The sequence below is a fragment of the Canis lupus genome, chromosome 1 (genome assembly GCF_003254725.2).
Source record: "Canis lupus dingo isolate Sandy chromosome 1, ASM325472v2, whole genome shotgun sequence".
Classification (NCBI taxonomy): domain Eukaryota; kingdom Metazoa; phylum Chordata; class Mammalia; order Carnivora; family Canidae; genus Canis; species Canis lupus.
Genome location: NC_064243.1, coordinates 63,483,433 through 63,505,423, shown reverse-complemented (window position 1 = coordinate 63,505,423; position 21,991 = coordinate 63,483,433). Strand labels below are relative to the sequence as shown.

The following is a 21,991-nucleotide window of genomic DNA, read 5'->3' as shown; positions in this document are numbered from 1 at the left end:
AAAGATTACATTAAATATTTCCCGCGAGGAGAATTGGCCCTGAATATGTGCACTGTGTTTTCCCCGAAGCAAATTTAATTTGATCCATATTTCCAAATTTAAAGGTTCTCTCTCTTTATTAAATCAGAGAACAGATGACAGGAATAAACTTTCTCAATCAGTGCATTTGTTTAGACTCTCGCGTGCTTAAATAGCCTCCTCATATCCAGCCCAATCTCCCTAACACAGTGCGAAACAGAATTATGTTATGCTCCTTGGAACCATGGTTTTTAAGAATTATTTTTCTAATATTGGTAAATATAATTCATCTTTCTTACTTTGATTTTTAGTCTTTCATGGGAAAAATGACACAAAAATCTATTCTATTAATAATGTTTGTTTTTATCTAGAGGTGCCCTAATTTATAAAAGAAAGCACGCTGCCTTTAAGATGGATCTATTGGTTAAGTTTAACCATACTTCCCTACAAATTAACTCCTCGATCAACAAATTGTCCTCACTGAGGGAACTTTGGTATTGTCGGCACTGCTGGTGGATGCTGGGTAAACATTATATTATGCCATCCGTTTAATGTGAGTTTTGGATTGCAAATAAAGTTTCCTGATCTATGTAGCCAGCAAAATGTTGCCTTAGCGAGGAATTGGATATTGTACCTTCTAAATGGGAGAAATGTCTTATCAGTAAAAACAGGTGTTATTCGATGTCAATGCAGTCTTTGAAATGGATACTTTGTGGGTTTTTTTAAAGGATTTTATTTGTTAGAGAGAGTGAGAAAGTGAGCATGAGCAGGGCGGGGGGCAGAGGGAGAAACAAAGTCCCCATTGATCAGGGAACCCAACTCCAGGCTTGATCCCAAGACTCTGAGGTCAGGATCTGACCTGAAGGCAGATGCTTAACTGAGCCACCCAGGCACTCCCAACAATGGATACTTTGAAACAATATTCCAGAAATCTTCAGATCTTGCTATTTGCCAATCTTCTGTTATTGCATTCCTACCTTTCTTCTTTTTTTTCCTTCCTTTTTTTCTTTCAAAAAATATTTTGAGCATCAGTTTTGTGCCCTGGGCCCAAAGGTCATGGCAGGGAGCAAACCAGACCAGGTCTTCTGCTCGTATTTTCCAAAGTCTAGCAGAGAAGATAGATCATTAAAATGTAATCACGGTCATGTGTGACGAGTATGATAACAAAGCGTGTGCAATATGGAAAAAGTTTTGGGACCTCCTGGAAGTTCAGAGAAAGACTCTTAAGAGCTCCTCTGGAGAGATGCCAGCCTCCTCTCTTTGACCTTCTAGAATCTCAGAAGAACTGTGCTTACTTGAACTGTGCCACACGTGTCAACCTGCTGCTTGGTAGATAAGATCTGAATCCCAGAAGCCGAGTGACATTTCCAGTGCTTTTGGACACTGTTGGTGCCGGTGTGACTTCTAGCTCCAGGAGCAGTTACACGTACTAAAGGGCACACAGCCACACTGGCCAGGCCCTTCAGGCTACTTTTTCAGTTTATAACTGAGCTTCTTGCACCAGCACAGGCCCCCCTGAAGGATGATAGGGGTGGAAAGGCAGCTGCAATTGGGACTGTGGTGCTACAGAGATATGGGGCTTTGAAATTCTGCTGAGTTAAAGGATGGGGCAGAGATGAGCCTCTCCCATGGGGAGTGCATGCTGTGGGGACTGTGGGCCTCCTTAAGAGGAGAGAGAGCTTGTAAATCCCTACCTGAGACGTGTGAAACTCGTCATGAACCAGAGTCACTCTGATTACACAAGGTATAGGAAGGCATGAGGTAGTGTGGGGGGCCACCCCGTAAGGTAAAGTGGAGTGGGGGAAGTCTGAGGCCTCTGGTCAGGCTGCCAGCATGGATGCTCGCATAGACCCAGTGAGTCTACAGGAAAAGCAACACCTCAGCTATGCCTGGTGGAAATTCCTCACACTCTCCTGGGCCCGAGACACAGTACAGCATCTACCGCATCTACAGCATCTTTTTTTGCTACTAGAGGCTGGACTTCTATTATCTCTGATACTCAGAACCACGTCATCCATTTTCTCTCTCTCTCTCTCTCTCTTTTTTTTTTTTTCCACTTTGTGTCCTCTCTTTCCAGTCCAATAGAATTTTATGTCAATGGTAACATACCCCTTGCTGATGACCACTGAGCATTGATGGGACTCCTGCTGGTCTCCTGTCATCAAATCTCTGTAAACTAGGAATAGGACTCTGGGATGTTAGTGCTGTGCTCTAAATCTCAAGAAAGCTGACCCATTCAGGCTCCAGGTCATCTGATGGAAAACTGGCAAGAATAAATGAGAATCCAGATAGTTCTTTTTCTCTCCCAGTGTGACCAAGGTCCCAACCACGATCACATCTCCTCTATGTCCTGTCAGTTGTACCTGATACGGTTCCAGGTTCTAACAGTAGCCTCCATTCATGGGTTCCATTAGCACTGTCTCCACTGTCTGTCTACAGCCTAGGTTTGGGGGTAGCTTTCTGCTGCTGCCAGTCTTTGGTCTTCTTCAGTGTCCCCAGTTCAACTTCTCAGGTCTGTCATCATATAAATATAATCAATTCCCTGCTGTAGCTCCAAAATCTCGATTTCCCTGCAGTGTCCTCCCCACACAAACACTTCCAATCTCATTGCTCCTATGGCCTTTCCTGCTACCTATAATCAGACTTTTCTCTTCCATTCTATGTTCAGACTCCAGCGTAAGTCACACACAGGCAGCATCAGATGTTCTATCTCTCAGAGGGACTATATTTGAACCAAGAACAAAGAGCTAATCTAGAGGCTGAGCTTGTGACTGAAATGTGTAGGTCCAGGATTTTTGAGTCATTAGGTTCTTGATGGAGGTCTAGGAGTCATACTCTGTCGACAGAGGTGTTTATTCTGACTGTAACTTTTTCTGCTTTTTCCTCTAGAAAGGGTCCTTCTCCCCCTTTCTTTCTGAATTCTCTATTGCTCTCACTTCCTGTATCAAATGGCCATATCAACCACATTTTCTCATGAATGGATAGAAGCAAAAAAAAAAAAAAAAAAAAAAAAAGAATATAATTTCTCTAGCTAAATGGGGAACAACTCTTCTGATTTTCATCGCCCAACCTAGATATTTTTTCTGGTTGGATACTTCATCTGCTGGGTAGAGTCTCTGTTGGTTCTTTTTGGGGAGTTACTAATACCTAAATGAGGCGAAATCTTTCTGGATGAGCAAGAACGATCTCCAGGCACAGCTATTTATTTATAGAGTTTACGAAAATGTTATTACTTTATTAATTCATTGTAATAAAACATTCATTTAATTAATTCATATAATTCATCAACTTGTAACTGTGTTTATGTGACACACATACAATGAGCACCTACTGGCACTGTTCTCAGCGCTCAGATACACAGGAAAGCTCCGGTTTTCAAAGGAGAGACAGACATTGTACAAGTAGACACATAAATGTAAAAAGTAATAGCCGACTATTATAAAGGCTATGATTAGAAGCCAAGATGGGTAACAGGCATGAGAGCTGAACAGGCATTTTAGACAGCATAGTCTAAGATCTTTTTGAAGAGCTGACCCTAACTGGAGACCTCTGTGAAGGAAAGCTGCTGTAGGGAATGAGACAGTCTGAGGAGCAAGGTTTGGAGCATGAGAAATAACACATAATAAGGAACTGAAGCAAGAACGTGCTTGGAGGGTTGAGGAAGAGCAGAAGGGAACATGCTGGAACAGTCCGCAAGGTGAAGAGGGGCCAGAGGAGCCCAGGAGCCAGGCAGGGGTTCAGACAGTGTCTTGCATGTGTTAAATGCTTTCCTATAGAATGATCTTTATTATCTTAGTTTTAAAATTACATTTTGGATTTTAAAAGAACTGTAAAATAAACAACATATAGATATATCATAACTTGGTTAACTATCCTCTCACTGTTGGGTATTTAGATACCGTCGCTAGATATTTCCTCGATACACGTAATGCTTTTTACATCCTGTACATGATACTTTGTCCTAATTTCTAATTTTATCTATGACAGGACACTTTAAAGTTGCCTTTTAGTTACTAATAATTTTGTTTTTAGTTACTAATAATTTAAAAACAAAACTTAAAACTTTGTGCCAAAGGAATCAACCCAGAAAACCCATGCTACCTAAGCTCACTTACTAGGTCAGTTCCCAGAGTCTAATTTGCTTAATTGGTTCAAAAGAGCATGAAGCTAATGTAGTAGCAGTTACAGGCAAATGACTATGCTGGTTCCCAGCACTGCTGCTCAGCCTAACTAGCAGGCATCCATGAATTTCACAGGTCATAGGTACCACTTGACAACCATGTTGTTGGCTCAGCACATCTGTATCACTATGATTAGAAAATCAATGTTAAGTTCACTCTTGTGGGCCACTCCATTCATACACCCTTCCCCCTCTTTTTTTGTCAAAACCTAGATTCCTTTTTTTTTTCTCCAAACTTTACCTCTCACCAAATCCGTCAGTCAGAGAGAGATGGATACCATATGAGTTCACTCATCTGTGGAATTTAAGAAACAAAACAGATGAACATAGGGGATGGGAAAGGAAAATTAAAAAAAAAGATGAAAACAGAGAGGGGCACACCGTAAGAGACTCTTAACTCTAGGAAACAGACTGAGGGTCCCTGGAGGGGAGGGGGTAGGGGGATAGGGTAATTGGGTGATGGGCATCAAGGAGGGCACATGAAGGAACGAACCCTAGGTGTCCTATGCAACTGATGAATCATTGACCTCTATTCTTGAAACTGTTAAGACTATATGTTAAATACATTGAATTTAAATTAAAAAACAAAGCAAGACACCTAACCCCTCAAATCGATGCCTCTCGCCCCTTACTTTACTGAAGTACAGTGAGGCAACTAAGAGGGACTTTGTTGTCTAACCATTACCTCTCCTGGTCTGCCTGCATCTCTAACCACCAGCTCTGCATTTTCTCCTTGCCTTAGGTGCACTGTCCCTGTTCCTACCTAAGGATGGACCATTCAGTGAGCACTGGATTTCCTCTTCCCGCAGCTACTCCAGAACTTCACTCCCACCCCATGAATGTCTCTCCCTCATTAGACTGTGTCCATGAGCATACACATGTTCTCCAATCCAATATCCGCGTGGACACAGCGTATACAAGCTGACCGACCTCCCTAACCTGCCCCAGGTCTCTTCCCCTGGCCTCTCATGGGCAACAGCCCTGGAAGAAACAGGCCTTTCATTCTCTTCATTTTCTCACCTCAGCTCACTTAATAAAGTTTTCTTTACTATTTCTCCATCAATACCACTTTTTTTTGAAGTCTACTCCCACTTTGTCATGTTTCATGTTCTGTTTTCAATCCCCATTCTTGCCACAATTTATCATCCTTCCATCTTAATGTTTTTAACCCCACCTCTAGGACACTGGTCTTCTGTCCTTTCTTCCTACTTCCCTGTCTACTCCTCCCTCGTCTCCTTGTCTGGATCTTCCTCTCCCAGACCTGACTAGTTGTAGAGACCCCATAGCACAATTCTTGGTTCTCTTCCTTTCTCTACGCATCTTCCCAGAGATCTCCTTCCGTGTGCATTTAAACCCCATTTATCTACTGATGATTCAAATTTATGTCTACCATTCAAAATCTCTATTTTTATTTTTTAAAAAATTGAAGTGCAATTAACATTCAGTGTTATACTAGTCTTAGGTGTACAACATACTGGTTCAACAATTCCATATGTTACTTGGTGCTCACCAAGGTGAGTGTAGTCGCCATACACTATTATAGGGTGATTGACTATATTCCCTATGCTGCATTTTCCACCTCCATGACTTACTTCTTTTATAACTGGAAGTTTGTGCTTCTTAATTCTCTTTCTCTATTTCACTCACTTGCCTCCCCTCCACCCTCCCTTTGGCAACCACCAGTTTGTTCTCTATATTTAAGTGTCTGTTTGTTTTTGTTTTTGTTTTTTGTATTCTTCATATAAGTGAAATCTTATGATAGCTATCTTTCTCTGTCTGACTTACTTCACTTAGCATAATACCCTCTAGGTCTGTCCGCATTGTTATAGATGGCAATACCTTCTTTTTTACCACCAAGCAATATTCTCGTGTGTGTGTGTGTGTGTGTGTGTGTGTGTGTGTGTATTTACCTCTTTTAAATGAAAGACCTATGTATCCTACTGTTTACTCAACAAGACTGCTTGGGATGTCTAATGAGCAGTTTGGATACAATATGGACAAAAGAGAGGAACTGGTTCTTCACACATACCCCTCCTTTTTTCCAAATCTGCTGCCATTCCCATGTCATTAAATGGAAACATGGAAATCTCTCAGTGGCTCTGGCTCAACCCTGATCATTCACTTGCTACAGCCTGCATTTACAAAATTAGTAAATCCTGTTGCCCTAACCTCATATGATATCTAGAATATAACTACACATAATCTTAAATGGCATCATATGCATTTGTCACTGTCACCACTGTCACCTTCTCATTTCAATCCAAATCATTTATAACTTACATGTAAAAGTGTCCAAATTAATTTTCCTTTTGCTATCCTTGTCCCTTACAGAATATTTTCACAACAGTCTGGGTGGTATTTTACAAACAGAAATTAGGTAATGTCATTCTTACCCTAGTCAAAGTCTCATCACATTTAAAATAAAAATGCCTTACATTTTCAGAAAGTTGAGAAAAAAGAGGAGTTGTTTTATACTGTGTTTAAGTTCATTCAAATAGAAAAATCAATCTATAATGTTCAAATATTTTTAACAAAGACTAGTTTTTAGTGTAGCATATTAATATGATATAGAAATTAAGAAAAACTGAACAAGAATTAGGATGATGATGAAGGGATAGTATTTGCCAGCAATTTAGATGTATGTAATTTTGACACATAAACTAAGGTTATACTCTGAAAATAAAAGAAAATTAAATGCAAAGTCACCACATGGGGCAATTCGTTTTTATCCATGTTAACATTTTTTTTTAAACAATTTCCAAACTGTGTGGTTTCCCTAAAGAGTACATTTCAATATGAAGAAGCCTGAGTTTCCTCTCTTTTCACGCAGTTCATCAATTAGGACAAACAAACAAACCGAAATCGTTAAAAATCCCGAGGACAACAATCCTAGTGAGTTTGAAAGCCTGGCTTTCCTCCATCTGGGTAGGGCAAAGTCCTCGAATGAGCAAAGAGCTCCAGGAAACACAAACGCAGATCGAACAGACCCTGGAGATCTGAGGGTGATAGATGTCACAGACCGCCCGCCTCGTGTGCTGTTCAAAGTTTTGTCTTTTCATGTTGCTTTTGCTTTTAACACATTCCGGGAGAATATAGCTTGAAATGTGGCCCAAAACATGGTCAAATGGTGATAGAGATTACAAAGTATCCTGTAAGAGTATGAAATCCTGAGGCCAAAATATCTTCAAGGAATTACATTTCGTAAGATCATTTACATTATTTTGTCACCAGACCTTTTTGCAGTACCTATAAATGCATCACCCAGACCATTCCAGTTTTTCCTTTACTCTGAACATGGAATTGGTTTATTCCCCCTCCTTTTTCAATCTTCATATGTCTTTAGATTTACTAATTCCATAGTTGTCAGGGAAAATATTAAGGTTTGTGTCTCATTTGCATTTTGGCTCGACTGTTTAACAATGCTTTCCAAATGGAATCATGTCACTTGTGCCCCTATGGAGAGTTTTTGATCTTATGCAATGCTCGAGAGAATGGAATCATTAAAAAAAATAAAAAGCTTACAGCCAGGCAAGTGATTTAAACCTGGAAAAGTGTTATAACCTTTATAAATCACATTTACAGTAGCTTATTCCAGAAGCTTTTTCTGAAAGGAACCCAGAAAGTTGCTACAACTTGCACACTTAATAAAGAATAGAATTAGTCACAGACTGAGGACCCATTTCTCCAGGGATAGAAAATTGCTGTGAAATACTCTTTTCTCATTATTTCATTAGCAATTAATACTTTATGGTTTTTGGACTGTACATTCACAGCCATTTTATCTATTAGATAATATTCTGCTATCTTTGTTTTCAAATTGCGTTTCTCATTTTATATTTTCTGAAGCATAACTTAAGGAGAAAAAATATCCAGCAGTACTAATTATTTGGCTATTTGGTAATATTAAACTCAGCTTTTTTTTTTTTCTTCATTGAGAAGAAGGAAAGAGGAAGCAAAAAGACAAGAAGGATCGAACTCATTATGTTGCGCACTATGATGCCACAGTTAACATCCGATATAAATGCGTTGAAAACTAAGTAGTGGGGGGTCTGATGCACAAAATGTTTAATGGATTAATTTTAGTGCTCATAAAACCGGAGTGCGAAAGCTTGAGTCCATCCATTCTGCACGCTGCCTGGTGAATCTGGTGTAGCAGGAGTACCCCCAGGAGAGTCACAGCCCTTCCGAGCGCTTTGCTAGCTACAGATCTCTTCAGAAACAATTGCAGGGTGTGCCAAATTATATGATATTGGTTCCCCTCTCGGGACTAACTAAGAGCACCAAACTCATTCTTACTTGTGATTCAAATGAAAGATGTGAGGACCTGTCACTAAAGTTTTTTTTTTTTTTTTTTTTGTCAGAGTGGAAAAGGGACAGAATGTCCCTACGGTACCAATGCAGCTACTTGGCTACAAAATGCCTAGTTGTTACAATAGGAAAAAGATGGCACTTCTTGAAATGCCACCTAATTACTTCAGTTTTATGTATTATACTACCTATGAACGTGAACACCCTGGGGTCCTGCAGTTACCATCACACCCATTCTTCTGGCAGGTTACATATGCTCATGAAGGGGCAAAGCTAATTGTATTCTATGAGTGGCTATTTATTAGTGAGCCATCTTCCTCTTTTTACCCTTTAAGCTGCTTTTCTGGTTGCATCAGGCTGCATACACATTTTGCTTTACTGATTTGAAAATAAATCTTTGAGGAAGAGAAGGGGAAGCAACACTTTTGGTGCCATGTCAGAATGTAAAATAACAAGTATTTCAAAATTTCCTCATTCAATTCTCCACCAGGAAAGAGATTTTTTTATTTTTGTTATTATTTTTAAAGATTTATTTATTTATTTTAGAGGGAAAGAGAGCACAGGAGAGAGGGACAGAGAGAGAATCTGAAGCAGACTCTGTGCTAAGTGTGGAGTCCGACTTGGGGCTCAATTTCATGACCATGAGACTATGACCTAAGCCAAAATCAAGAGTCAGACACTTAACCAACTGAGCTACCCAGGCACCCAACAAACGAGATTTAAACAGTCTCATTTTCTTTGTATTGCTTTGGGTCTAATAACAGTATTTAGTGAACATTGCTCCCTGGTTACCTATAGTGTACCCAACTACTAATCCAAAGGTTCAACTGCATTTTCTATGTAAATTTTAAGTACAGGACAGAAAAGAGTAGTTTCATTACCTTATGTAAAGCACAGAAGATAGGCACTCATTTGCTCTTTCTAGCCAAATGACCCTGGATGCCAGATGCAAAACAAAACAAAACAAAAAACAAAAAAGCTTTCATTTATTTCACTATTTAATATCACCCGAGTTGTATTTTTATATGATTTCCCACAGTTCATCAAAGCATCAATTGTCCCTGAGTAAATCTGTAGATCAAGAGATTGACCTCTGCCCTCTAAAGCTAGGCTGGCAACTGTCAATCTCAATTTAGTTTCCAAATGAGTTGCAGGGGTCAAGCTAGGATAATGGTTTACAGTGAAGGGTGTGATTTTGATAAAGTTATCACAGACTGAGAGTACACAGGGCTGGGGGGACCATGCTGAACTGAACATAATTCCCAATTAGGTTCTGCAACTATTTCAGGATTGAAAAAAACTACCTAATAGGAGATTATTCTAATATGGGCCAAGTATTCCAAAGTTTCTAAACAATTGTGCTGGTTTTCAACTTAAAAAAATGTTTCTTTTTTTTTTTAATTTTTATTTATTTATGATAGTCACACAGAGAGAGAGAGAGAGGCAGAGACATAGGCAGAGGGAGAAGCAGGCTCCATGCACCAGGAGCCCGATGTGGGATTCGATCCCGGGTCTCCAGGATCGCGCCCTGGGCCAAAGGCAGGCGCCAAACCGCTGCGCCACCCAGGGATCCCAAAAAAATGTTTCTAAATATAAAGCCAATGCAAACATATTTTCATATTCTTACTTGCCATCTATAAATAATAGAACTATAGAAACATGACTGTTTGGGGATAAAAAAAAATCTTGTTTCAGGAGGATCTCTATAGACTAGGCTCTGGAGACCAACAGGGATGGCAATTGTGAGGACCATGTTTTTTTTTTTTTTTCTTTAAATTTATTTATGATAGTCACAGAAAGAGAGAGGGGCAGAGACACAGGCAGAGGGAGAAGCAGGCTCCATGCACCGGGAACCCGATGTGGGATTCGATCCCGAGTCTCGAGGACCACACCCTGGGCCAAAGGCAGGCGCCAAACCGCTGTGCCACCCAGGGATCCCGAGGACCATGTTTATATCTGCTTTCCTTTTATTTCCAGCAGGATGCTATCTTGGAATATTAATCTGTGTGCTTTTATTTTTGATATTTATCTTTTACAAACTTTCCCTAGTGAGTCACTGACATCCTCATTGCTTCAAAGAGAATTATCATTGTTTTAGTAGCAATGAAAAAAGAAATGGCTACTGCTTGATTTTTTATTTTTTCTTTTTCGACTTCCAAAAGACTTTCTCAAAGTCTCTATGAGAAATAAAGCTTTGAAACCAAAATTTTTGATTTATAAGATACAATAAAAGATTACCAAAAAAGAAAATTAGGATAAGGCAGATTGTAAAGCGAACAGTTACGACCACATTAGCCCAAACCTAAAAAAGAATGTACTGGGTATTGCTCAAGTAGTGGGAACGAATGTGCCTTTGAATGCACAGCAGATCCTGAACAATGTGAATTGCAGCTGAATCAGCATTCTGAGGCTGACACATTGAACTTTGCTAGAAGTTCAGAGACTGGGGGGAGCCAAGTCGTTACTCAGAGACCATTCTGCTACTCCAGGAAGATGCTCAACTTGTCTGTTCTCATTTTTCTTTCTCTGGGAGGATCTTCTACTAACATTTTACATGTATAATGTCTGTGACATCACCCAGCTTCAAATAGCAAGAAATAATGCTTGTTCATGCTCAAAACTTTGCTAATGCTCATGGGGACTCTTCTAGGTAGAAGGTCCTCCTTTCAATACCCATAATATTGTTAAGCCCCCCCACAAAAGAAAGGATGGGATTCTTGATACCGATAGGGGGATTTGGAAGGAGAATCAGCAAGAGGGAAAGACATCAAATTAAGAAAGTACAAAATAGTTAATTTATTACAGTCATAGAAACTGCATATTGCTGATCTAGTTCTAGTGGAAAGAGGAAGTGACTCAAGTATGAAAGGAAACAGCAGAATTTTGAAATGCTTTCTATTGTTTTAATCACAAGAGAAGAAAGCCAAACTCCAAATGGGAATTCTCAGATACGGCTGTAGTTGTAAATCAGAGCTGTACTGGATATACCATAGCTTCGTTACTCTGAGAATTGGGATCCTCAGCTTCTGTAAATCATTTATAATAATAAAAAATAGGAAAATAAAGTAAAATTAGAGGCATGGCTAGTCAGTTACATTATGGAAAAAGGTGTGTGGAGACTTCCTGGATAATAGTATTTTGCCACACAAAGGAAGGCCACATATGATTTGGGTATTAGAGGTTGAATTTAAGCATAAATTCTTCCCAGGGCTCTGGGTAATCTGATTTGTTTCTTTTTATACCTTGGTTAGAATAACTATCAAGTAATAAATTGGGTGGTCAATTTGCATGTGCACAAATATCAAGATCTACACTGGGATCTCTGCTTTAAAGGACAGCCAGAAAACCAGAACTCTGCTCTGTTTAAAGGTTCTGGATAATCTAAGTCTTACCAGTTAAAGTATGTTTAATAGACAAATACAAATGTCCTCATGCAGGAGTTTATTAGAGACGAAATGACTCAGGCTTCAGTCCAAGGGAATCAGAATCTGTATTTAAAAAAGATCTCCAGGTGATTCACATGATTCTTAATCTTGATAAGTGCTGATTTGGTGGCTAGTTGCTTGGATTGCTTTCCTTTGGCTTGCTACCACCAACCATTGAGTGCTGGGCCAGCCCTAGGAGATGTTGATTCCATTACCCATGCAATGGTAGAGTGGAAAAGAACACTTCTAGGAGCTTTATTTGGTGGCGCTAGACAGTTACTGAAATCCACTCTATTAAGATTTGACTTCATTCCAGTAAGCACTGTTCATATGCCTATCATTTTCCTTGGCCCCGGGATGAATAAAACATAATCCCTACGTTGAAGAAGGGAGAGTTAAGTAAACAGATACATAGAACATGCTGATAAGAGCAACTTGTTGCATTTTTTTTATTTATTGTTTTAAATAGGCTTATTTATAAACATGTAAAATGCTCTTTAAAAAATAAAAAAAAATACAATGCTCATAATTTACCCTATAATTCCTCACTATTATGGAGTAGCTCAGTGGCAGACATTCTCTTGAATAATGATGATGACATATGGCCTTTAGGCAAATTGAAGTTTAGTAGGAGAGATGGAAATATAAGTAAATACAGCGTGAAAAACTAATTCATAATTACTTATAAAGTTATATAGAGACATTTAGCATTTTTCTTTATTCTTATTTACCTTACTACATTTTAATTCAGTAACGTGTATGTCATTTGACAATCTCACCTATCTCCAATAAGCAATGCTACGCTGGCTCATACGATAGGAGGCATTCTCACTTTGCTCTTTGAAAGAATTTGCGCAAGATTGGTATTAGAACATTCTTAAATGTTTTTAAGAATTCACTAGTGAAGCAATGTGGACATAAAGAAAAACCCCATATGAAGTGCTGGTTTTTTTTTTCCTCTTTGTTAAAATATTTGAATTAATTATGCAATTTTTCGGGGGGGAGGGTGATTCAATTTTTTTAATGGATAAAATTGTTTAGATATTAAATTTATTTCAAGTTGTATTTTCCAAGGAATTTGTCTTTTTCACCCTGGCTGCTAAATATATTGGCTTAATTTTGCTCATAACATACACTATCTAATCTGTAGCGTCCTTTGTAATATTAGCAAAATATGTTGTTACTTATTTTTCCTTTTATCTCTCTTGATAGCATTTTTAACAATTTTATTAATATTTTTAAAGAAACTAATTTGGCTTTATTGATTGTTTCTGTTACATGTACATTGAGCTATAGTTTCTTCATTATTTCAATCCTACTTTTGAGGGGTTTCATTTGCTGTCCCTTTACTAGTTTCTGGGTATGAAAGCTTAGATTATTAATTTTTTAAACATTTTTTCTTTTCATATCTCTATGTAAGGCCAAATGTTTTCCTGTAAGCACTTCACATTTTCAGTTCAAAATATTTTATAGTAGACTCCATTCAACCTATTGGGTTTATAGGTTATTTAGAAATGTATTGCTTAATTTCTAAGCAGTCACAGATTTTCTAGCTTAATTCCACACTGATTAGAGAATATCTGCTGGATAATTGTAAATATTTCTATATTTTGACTTGACTATGTTTTGACCCATTTTATAATTGAATATTCTTTGTACCTTTGAACATAATAGGCATCCTCTTACATGGGTAGGTGCAGTATTCTACATATGTTCATTAAGTTTGTTAATTGTGTAGATATTTTGTTCCTTTTGAATTTTGATCTCATTGATACATGCAGAGAGGAATATTAAAAATCTCCAATTGTGATTGTGAATATGACTATTTCTCCTTTGAATTCTGTCCATTTTTGCTTTATATTTTTTGTAGCCAGATTATTTTATTTAGGTAATACTGACTGTAATATTTTCATGTGGATTGACCTTTTTAACTTTACCTTTTTTTTTTTAAGATTTTATTTATTTACTCATGAGACACACACACACACAGAGAGAGAGAGAGAGAGAGAGAGAGAGAGGCAGAGGCACAGGCAGAGGGAGAAGCAGGCTCCATGCAGGGAGCCTGACGTGGGACTCGATCCCAGGTCTCCAGGATCATGCCCTAGGCTGAAGGCAGGCACTAAACTGCTAATCCACCTGGGATGCCCTACCTTTGTCTTTTATATCTTAAAGACATACCCTCTTTTTCTTTAGTGTCACTTCTGGCTTTAAACATCACTTTACCTGATATTAGAATTACATGATATTAAGTGTGTTTATATGGTATTTATGCTCTACTTTTTTTTAAATTTTTATTTATTTATGATAGTCACAGAGAGAGAGAGAGAGGCAGAGACACAGGCAGAGGGAGAAGCAGGCTCCATGCACCGGGAGCCCGACATGGGATTCGATCCCGGGTCTCCAGGATTGCGCCCTGGGCCAAAGACAGGCGCTAAACCACTGCGCCACCCAGGGATCCCTACTTTTTCTTAATTTTAAATTTAAATCCTTATATTTAAATGTATTTTATATATAACATAGTTGAGTTTTGTGTCCTTATCCAGACTGACAGTCTTAGTCTTTTAAGTGAAGTATTTGATTTACATTTAATGTAATTATTGGTATATTTGACATTATAGCATCCATCTTGATTTTTTTTTTTTTCTTATTCACCTCCTTGTATTTTTTGTTAGTTTTTCTCCTTTCTTAGATTCACTTGGATCAATTATTTCTATTATTTATTTTTTTTTCAAATCTAATTGGTTTTTGGCAGTTATGTTTTCTTTTAGTCATTATACCAGAAACTATTAATCCTTGGGATATTATAATCTATTAAAAATATTATCTTTACTATTACCTTGCTAATACTAGAAACTTAGAACACTTTCACTCTTTCTAGCTTTTGTGTTGTTGTTGTCATGCATTTTAGTTCTATATCCATTTAAATTCCAAAAGACTTTGCTATTATGATTTTGTATTGTTTTACTCACATATTTATCCTTTCCATTAACGTTTTCCATGATATTTCACTTTTGTCTCTGGAACATTTTTCCCCCTTCCACTTGAAGAACTTCCTTTAGTATTTCGTTTTAGTTTCATTTAAAAAAAAAATTTAAATTCCAGTTAACATACAGTGTGATATTAGTTTCAGGTATATAATATAGTGATTCAACACTTCCATATTAATATCCCATGCTCATCACAGCAAGGGCCCTCCTAGTATTTCTTTTAGTGCATGTTTGCTAGTAGTGAATTATCTTAGATCTTGTTGCCTGACAATACTTTTATATTACCTTTATTGCTGAACAGTATTTTTGCAGGGAATGAAATTCTAGGTTGCCACTTTTAAAGTACTTTAAAGGTGTTATTCAGTTGCCTTCTAGACTCATTGCCTCTGCTACAAGTTCAATTGTCAGTCGTTTTGTTGTTTCTTTAAAGGCAATGGGTCTTTCATCTTTGATGGTTTTTAAGATTTTTCTCTTTTATTTTGATTTTCATCAGTGATATCAGGCTATGCCTGAATGTGGTTTTCTTGATATTTACTACACTTGAGATCTGAAAGTCTTCTTGAGTCTGTGGGTTTATATATTTAATCAGTTTTGGAAAATTCGGTCATTGTCACTTCAGATATTGCTTCTGCCCAATTTTCTCTCTCTTCCCTTTCTGGAAATTCAGCATTTGTAGACAGAGCCTTTAGCAGAGCCCTTTATTTTTCTGACATTGTTTTTATTATTTTATTCTTTCCTTTTTCTGTTTGTTAACTCTGTGCTTTGGTTTGGATATTTACTATTACCCAATCCTTCAGTTCACTAAACTTGTCTTCCAATCTTTCAAGAACTCATATACTTAATGAATTCTTGCTTTCATATATTATATTTTTCAGTTCTGGAATTTCCATTTGATTCTTTATATAGGTCTTGACTCTGTGAGGGTAAATTCTTCATCTTTAAATACATTATCTCTTTATATGTAAATATATTATCTGTTAATAATAAACATATTACATCCTTTTTTTTTTATTTTTATTTATTTATGATAGTCACACACAGAGAGAGAGAGAGAGAGGCAGAGACATAGGCAGAGGGAGAAGCAGGCTCCATGCACCAGGAGCCCGACGTGGGATTCGATCCCGGGTCTCCAGGATCATGCCCTGGGCCAAAGGCAGGCGCCAAACCGCTGCGCCACCCAGGGATGCCAACATATTACATCCTAATAATATATTAAATACATTATTTTCTTCAACATAATGGTTCTTTAAAGTCCTTAACAGGTAATTAAAATACTTGCATATTGGTCTGCCTCAATTGTCTGTTTTTCTTCACCTTCATTAATGGGGTTCTCTCTTTTGGCATGTGTAGGAATTTTCAATTGCCTGATATCATGCACAAAAATAAACTGTAAAGACCAAGATAATCTTTGTCTTGAGGTATTTCCTTTTTTTCCTCAATAATACAGATGAAGCAGTGCTGATCAGCCTATTTTAATCAGGGACTATACTGAGTGGATCCTGGATATTAGCCGTGGAAATGTTTGTGGCATGTAGCTCTCCTTTGCCCCTGGTTCACTCTATGGATTTCTCAACTATAAGCTCTTTTATTCTGTAGAGCCCCTCTCCTATCTTCCATCTCCATTCTGTAAGACTGCCCCCAATTTTTTACTCTGCTTTTAGTCTTCCTATATATGTTTTTTGCCTTACAGTCACCAATTCCCTAACAACAACAACAACAACAAAAATCAAAAACCAAAATCCAAAAAGCTGTCCATGTACTGGAGGACCTCTCCCTGAAATCTATCCTGATTTATATATAACCCAGGAGTCATCACATATGAGTTCAAAGTTTGGATTCTTAGCATCTTTCCCTAATCAGAACCAGCAAATATTCCAGAGTACAGCATAATTAAGAAGTCAGTGGGGGCTCATTGGCTCAGTGGTTTGGCACCTGCCTTCGGTTCAGGATGTGATCCTGGAGACCTGGGATCAAGTCCCACATCGGGCTCCCTGCAGGGGGCCTGCTTCTCCCTCTGCCTGTGTCTCTGTCTTTCTGTCTCTCTGTCTCTCTGTGTTTCTATGAATGAATAAATAAAACCTTTAAAAAAAGTCAGTTAATGTATTTGGGGTTACCTTTTCAGAATTTCATTACTTCCCTCTACTTCTCTACTATTGTGACTTGTCTGAAATTTATAACATGGATATATATATATATATATATATATATATATATATATATATCTCCATACAAGCACTATATATTTTTTAAAAAATCTATTCCTTGCTTCATCTCAAAGTCAATCTATAAATATTTCTGTAGGTTCTCTCCGCCAAATTATTTTTCCCCTTTTATTTGTTTTTCAAAATATAATTTACCATTTATTTTCTTATTTGAATTAGATGTGAATTAGGAAAGTTGGATTCTCTGAGGACAATGAAAAATCCTCTTGGACATAGTGAATATTACGTGATAATGGAATTGATGTGACATCAACAGAAAGTTGTGGTACTTTACCTTAGCAACAAGGTCAAAACTGAAGATATAAATCTGGTAGATATATGTGTAAATATGATAATTAAAATTATGATAGCAGATGGCATTTTCAAGTGAAAGAATGCAGACAGAGAAATAGAAAAATTCAAGGATTCTATTCCTCACTTTAGGGGTATTGGGGCAAAGTGGAAAAAGTAAGCAAAGAGAACTGAAGAAGTAAGAAAATAGGCAGTTAATTCAAGAAATACGATTAAAGAAAACAAGAGGGGCGAAGTAGTGATGGTTTTACCAAATTATAATATGTTGGTTTATTTCTATTTGGGGGGCAAAATTACATTAAATTTAATTCTTAATGACAATAGGACATTTTTATTCTACATCCTAAAGCAAAATCTACTTTGATGGTTGGGAAATGAAAATTTTTCCTATTACTTCAGTAATAATTAAGTGAAGTTTTATTATACTATGTACATTTTAGAGTAGGAAAAGCAAAATTACAAAAAAAAAGTCCAATCAATTTTCTTCTTTCCATTTGTTAAATTTAGTCCGAACTAAATTATCAGAGGTATTCTTTTTTATTAATAATTTCATAGATATTTTTACCTTTTAAAAAAGAGCACTAATTCAATTAAAAATAATTATAGAAGATTTCTCTCCATTCCATCTTTTTCTTTCTTTTGTCTTTTTAAAAAAAGTTTTTAACATTTATTTATTCATGAGAGACACAGAGAGAGGCAGAGACACAGGCAAAGGGAGAAGCAGGCTCCCTGCAGGAAGTCCAATGTGGGACTCGATCCCAGGACCCTGGGGTCACAACCTGAGTCAAAGGCTCAACCACTGAGCCACCCAGGTGCCCTACACAATATTTTTCTGTATGAAATTGTAAAAGCAAAGTTTGTTACAAGCACTGATTCCACTGAGCAGAAAATATCCAAATATCAGATACCTTCTTAAATGAATACTTCTTTATAAAAGGAATAAAACTGGGATTGTTGCAATAGTACTTTTTTTCTACATATAACTCACATTTGGTTTTAAGGATTTGTTTCCTGTTGCCTATAGTGTGTGGCAGGTTTTCTTCCTTTCTCTTATATTTGCAAGAGTGCAATTTTATTTTCCAAAGCTCAAATAGCCAACATTATTCCATGGCTTTTTAATCTATCAAATGCTTAAAATGAAACTTATATCTAGATCTCAGAAGTGACTATCAAAATTATTAAAATACCACAGCTTTCTAGAAGTTGCTATTAAATGTGTTCATTCTGAAACATACACATCACTAGGTATAACTAATTGCTTTAGGCTATGTTTAACTAGATAAGCTTCTGATAATATAATGAAGCCTGAGAGATATGTACCTGCATCCCAACTCTCAAAGGGTCAAACACAAATAAATTGGATTGCGTTAAGTGTAATTCAAACCCTTGGCTAATCATTTATGCTCTGTAAGTTTATTTCTAAAGACAGAGGCATCATTCTCTAACGCTGCCCCATAAATTATGAAAATAAAAACCAAGAGCTCAAAATATTCATATAAATAAAAGTGTTAGAATATCATTTCAGGTTCAGAATAATTTACAACTGTATCACATCCAATAAGATACAGATTTTTACAGATAACCGGAAGACCACTATATATTTTCCCTGTGTGTTATTATTCAAAACTTATTTCATAAATTTTATTTTCCCAGGTGCTGAACCTAATAGGTGAATTGCCATAACACATGTGTTTTCCTACTAACTGCTATACACTTTGACGTTAAAAATTACTGCAGAACAAATAGTAGATCTCCTCCCTTTTCAAAATAACTCAATTCACTTGATAGCTGAGATTAATTCCCATTTCTCTCTATTTGATATGTGAGCAGGAGATTCACCACTGCCCAGAATGATGCAATGCAACAATACGATTATTTACACCAGGAGTTCACAAAACTATAGTCTAATAGTCCAAGTCACATTTAATGCTCAAAGACAATTGCCTAGGAAGTTAGCAGGTACTGGATTACAAACTAATCTTGAAAACTAATCTTTGGATATTTAGTTATAACACTAGTATCTCAATCATTAATGTAAACAATGTAGAAATAATTATTATGCAATATAAATGTTATCATATTATGTAATGTTTTACATTAATTCCCATTATTTTGTCAACTTCACTGAGACAAAATTTTTAAAAAGCTATTTCTCTAGTTGATTAGTTTTATTTTCCCTTACGTCCCATGAGAATAATAATTAAAATATACTCATTGATGGCTTAATAATAGTGTTGGGTTTACACAGAATTTTTGATGAACAAAATATATAACCAATACAACTATAGGTATCGAGGAACTGAAGATCAGACAGGTCAGTTCTGTGTATCATGTTATTGTGATTAAGCCATTTCATTGCTGAGTACATATACTGGGTTGGTTAATGACTCTGATCTCTGGATCACTCTTAAGTACATGGCATAGAGTTCCGCAGAAAAGACACCGTGGAAAATGACAACACAAAATTCTGAACTCTTAACAGGTAATTAATGTTGTCTTAATATTTTACCACTTTTTACCACTTCTTGTCTATTTTCATCATGAAGAAGTCGCCTATTTACAAAATGTTTCATGGAAATAAACACACTTTATTCACACCCATAAGGACTACAGAACTTCCTCCCTGATTCTATTTCTCAATATTTCTCCCTCGGCCTCAAACAAACTGGCCCACTCCTATGGTCAAACTATTTTTATTTATTTATTTATTTTGGTGGAGTGAGGAAAAAACAGTTTATATTCTGTAATCTAAGTATTATCAACAGTTTCAGGAGTCCCATTTTTGAGTTTTCATATATCTGTACATTTTTCAATCACCATTGCTTCCTTCTGGCGCTGCATTACTTGAAGAATGTGAGGCAGTTGCAGCAGCTAAAGAATTAAATGGTATAAATACACCTTTCTCAAACCCTTTGAGTAGGAAAGGGAGGAAAAAAATCTGGTATAGAGAACTATATAACTTTGCCCTTTATGGTTTTCCTTTAGATTATTTGTTAAAAGGAAATTATTAAATTTTCATGTGCTCTGCAGAGTCCTGACTTGGTTTATAAGATGAAGAGAAGAAGGGAATATTAACTACTTCATTTCCAAGGGTTAGACACTAGCTGCCTGTGTGCATTAGAAGAATTCTTAGTCATTTGGGTTGCAACTGTCTTGAACTACAGTGTGTTAGGATGTGCCCTCACTGTGGATTTAATGCCCATGTCTGAGGTCAGGAGATCACAAGCTTTATTCTGTGCCTGCAGTGATCACGTGGAGCAGTGAGCTCAATTACAGAATATTTCTGCAGCCAGCCTGGCTCAAATCTCCCTCTCTCCTTCTTCACATATATATATGATTTACAAACTCTGATCTTCTAGATTATTTTACTCGACCAAGATATCTGAATACCTGCCTTTCAATTTTTAGGGTGATTGCTTAAAATCAAAATATCATTAAAAATCATTCTAGTATGGAATTTCTTTGAACAAAATGGATTATAGAGCAGCAGGGATATATAAATTGAGTAAGGGATTCAAGTCTTGGGAAGCAGGCATGCTTTTCCAGTACAGAGGAAATATAGGTTTTAAGCAGCTATCTTGTCTGCATCCTTCCTACGGCCACCTGAACAATTTCTTTTCTTTGGTCACGGCATCTTCGGGAAAGGACTGCCTGCTGCCAAGAGTGTGGAGGACAACGCCTGGCAAGAATCACAGATTTTGCAGAAGGACACAGTGAGGACTTGCCCAAAATTTGATCATAAAAAACACAAGTTCCGGAAGCTTTGGTTCTATCTCATGCCATAATGTTACCTCTTATTTTATCCTTTGTCATTTGCCATTCAACAAAATAATCAAGATTATTTATACTTGATATAAAGCCACATCACAGTTAAATAATAAACATCCTTGAAAATGATGTCCTTTGTGAAGTATCTGTATGCTGGATTATATAAAGTGTATTATCATTACCCTCACGCCCCACTCCCCAAAATGTAAAGCCCTACAAGGATATTTCCTTGCAACTTTTTAGCTCTTTTAAACTTCTAAAGCAGGCTATCATCTCTAGGCTTTAAAAATGTCAACATCTTGGCAGGGTTTTTCTGCTCTAATAAGGAAAGTGTATAGAACATTTTAAAATCTGTCTTTAAAAGTTAATATGAAAAAAAAAATAAAAGTTAATATGAAGAAGGACAAGTTCGTCACTGTCTCAAGTACCTTAAGCAGGATTTACCGCCACTTTGAATGAATTATCTTATTTGGCTTATTTGCTGATAACCACATTGCAATAGAAGAAGGATGCTTGCTGGTTTTAGAGATCTAAAAACTACATTATTTCAATAGCAAAATCATTCATGTTAGAAATATAACAGTAATACACATAAACAAGAATACATAAACGCACTCACATGAGGATAGCACAAAATAAAAAACCTATGTGAAAAAGTATTTTAAATCTTTCCTAGACTATTTTAGAATAAAAGGTTTATTTTATTCATTTATATATTTAACCACTTCCCTCTGGTAAGTATTTTATTCAACTTAAATCCATTAATGGTTTGAATGACTGCCTTACTATTTG

General features: G+C 36.8%; 1 protein-coding gene across 4 annotated transcripts in view; it reads right to left on the bottom strand.

The window, feature by feature from the left end:
* NKAIN2 (sodium/potassium transporting ATPase interacting 2) overlaps positions 1 to 21,991 on the bottom strand; it is a 957,142-nt gene that overhangs the window by 410,244 nt on the left and 524,907 nt on the right. The window lies entirely within an intron of this gene.